Source organism: Octopus bimaculoides, chromosome 1, assembly GCF_001194135.2.
Source record: "Octopus bimaculoides isolate UCB-OBI-ISO-001 chromosome 1, ASM119413v2, whole genome shotgun sequence".
NCBI classification, from domain to species: Eukaryota; Metazoa; Mollusca; class Cephalopoda; order Octopoda; family Octopodidae; genus Octopus; species Octopus bimaculoides.
This window is the reverse complement of record NC_068981.1, coordinates 54,873,438-54,876,373: the sequence shown is the minus strand read 5'-3', so window position 1 is coordinate 54,876,373 and position 2,936 is coordinate 54,873,438.

Sequence of the window (2,936 nt, the reverse complement as noted above, 5' to 3'; positions counted from 1 at the left end):
ACATATATACATACATATATACGTATATACATATATACATACATATATACGTATATACATACATATATATGTATTTTTTTATTATTTTTTTTTTTTTAAGTTTTAGCTCAGAGCTGCAGCCATGCTGATGCACCACCGTGTTGCTACACTGTTATTACAGGGAACCTCTTACAATATGTGGAACTTGGTGAAGAATGGAGCTTGATTTAGCAATCCTCATTTGCACCTCCTGCCGCGAGGTAGGTTCATCTGGAACTCTCGATAGGAAGAGGTCCAGCTTTGATTTAAAAACTCCTACATCTACTTTGTGCAGATTCCTCAGGCTCTTTGGGAGAATATTAAAAAGTTGTGGGCCCCTGAATCCCAAGCTGTTGCAGTAACTGGTCCTGAAGCGCGATGGCATTGCTGGGATCTTTGGCACTATGCAGTGTCGTCCCGTTCTGGCATTGGTGTAGCTTTCAATGCCAAAATTTGGCACAATTCCTTCCAGGATCTTCCAGATGTATATTACTGCATACCTCTCCCGCCTTCTCTCCAGGGAGTAGAGTCTTAGCTGTTTCAGCCTTTCCCAGTAGCTGAGCAGTTGCAAAGAGACAATCTTCTTTGTGAATCTCCTCTGGATTGCTTCAAGGTCTGCTGTTAATTTCAGACTGGTGGGTGACCACAGCTGTGAGCAGTAATCCAGGCGGCTGAGGACGAATGTCCTCCAGAGTATCATCATGGTTTCCTTATCTCTGGTTCTGAATGTTCTCAGGATCCATCCAGCCAATCGTCTGCACTTTGTTGCCATTCTGGTAATGTGCACTTGGAAAGAGGTATCATCACTCATGTCGATACCCAAGTCTTTCACCGATTGATTACATTGGCCCAAGTGCTCAACTGGTATTTATTTTATCGACTCTGAAAGAGCAAGGTCAATCACAGTGGAATTTGAACTCAGAATGCAAATACGGACGAAAAGCCGCTACGCATTTTGCCCAGCGTGCTAACGATTCTGCCAGCTCGCCGCCAAACTGCTTTTAATATCAACTTCATGTGTTTACACATTTCACTAAAAAAAGAAAAAAGAACGCGAAAGTGTGTAAGGGAGACGATTCTTTCAAACGAATTTGTGAAAGTAATGTGTATGTGTATGATATATATATATATATATATAAAATAAGTACTCTCTATAAGTTTTACAGTTCGAATACACTAATATTAGTACAATATATAATATTAAAAAATTTGTAACTGCTTAATCTGAAAGACAAAATGCAAAATATAAAATAATTGTCATTCAAAATGATAGAGTAGCTTCCCTTTACCAAGGAGCTATTACAGGGAATTTGCAATAGTATTAATGAGTCTTTTGGTAATGAAGAATCAGTTTTGGATTTCTTAAGAACACTTACTTCTGGACTTCAATTTTCGGCCATAAAACTTATCACAAAGACAGGTCATATACATGGATGGTATTAAATGCATTTTTCTATTTCCGTTTATACTACAGATACAATTTTAAACTGTAGGCCTCTACAGTATATATTATAGATCTCTATAATATAAAAATAATTATAATTGTTATTTGTAATTGCTATAATTCCTAATTTGTAGAATTTATGCACTCACAACATCATTGTTGGATTGTATATGTTTACTTTACTCTCCTATTTATACACACACGTATACAAAAGTCTTCACATTTGCACTGTGCAGTTCTGTGCAAATAAAAACCCGATGCAAATCTCTTCATCACCAAGCAATCATGCCTGAGATTTATTTCAGAATGCTGCACTAGGAATTTCTGTCTCCATCATCTTTAGTAACCTCTGAACTTCATGTTTTTCTGCAAATGGTATTAATGTAAAGAATTGGCCTCTATCCCCTGTTAGGGTACAGAAGTCATCAAAATATAATATCTGGTGCGATCAGATTTCCCGTATGATGTAAGCAGACAGCAGACCCTGCCCTGCATGGAGCAATAGTAGAAATGGGTGGAATGTATTCTATAAAGCTCCTCTTAATTAACCACCTCAGTCAAAGTTGCCATGGTGTCAAGTGGAAAACCTCTGTGCAATATTAGTGTGCATGTTCGACAGTGTAAGCATCTTGAGAGAAAAGTTAAGCATAAGAGGCATCAGATGTGGTGTGCAAGAGACGACTGCACTGGTATGGTCATGTGATGCATATGGACAAGGACAGCTGTGTAAAGAAGTGCCTAACTCTGACTGTGGAGGGAACCTGTGCTAGAGGTAGACCCAGGAAGACATGGAATGAGGTAGTGAAGCATGATTTCAAACTTTGAGCCTCACGGAGGCAATGACTGGTGACCGAGACCTTTAGTGATGTGCTGTGCAGTGCTTGAGAGGACTTGTCAAGTCAAGTGCAACCATGCTGGTGGCATGTAAAGCTTTCGAGCATTGGGCTTCACAGAGGTAAAGTGACTGAGTTCCTTTCAAGTGTTGGGCCTCATGGAGGCAATGACCAAGACCTTTGGCATTATGCCATGCTTGAGAAGACTGATGAAGCTGAATTGCAGTCATGGCAGATACTGGTGTCACACAAATTGTCATCTGTGCCAGTGACACATAAAAGCATTCCAGCGTCATGCAAATGGCACCTGTGCCGGTGGCACATAAAAGCACCCATTACACTCTTGGAATGGTTGGTGTTGGGAAGGGCATCCAGCTGTAGAAAACCATGTCAAATCAGACTGGAGTCCAGTGCTACTTTCCAGTGTGTCAGCCTGGTCAAACCGTCCAACTCATGCCAACATGGACAACAGACATTAAATGATGATGAAGTCTCTATGAGAAATCCTCTCAAGGTAAATAGCACAATATTCTGTGCTCTAACACAATCTGCACATTATGTTGGAGATAAAAATTACTACATGCATATACAAGGCAGGCTTCTTTCAGTTTCCGTAACTAATACAAACATTTAACAGTCAA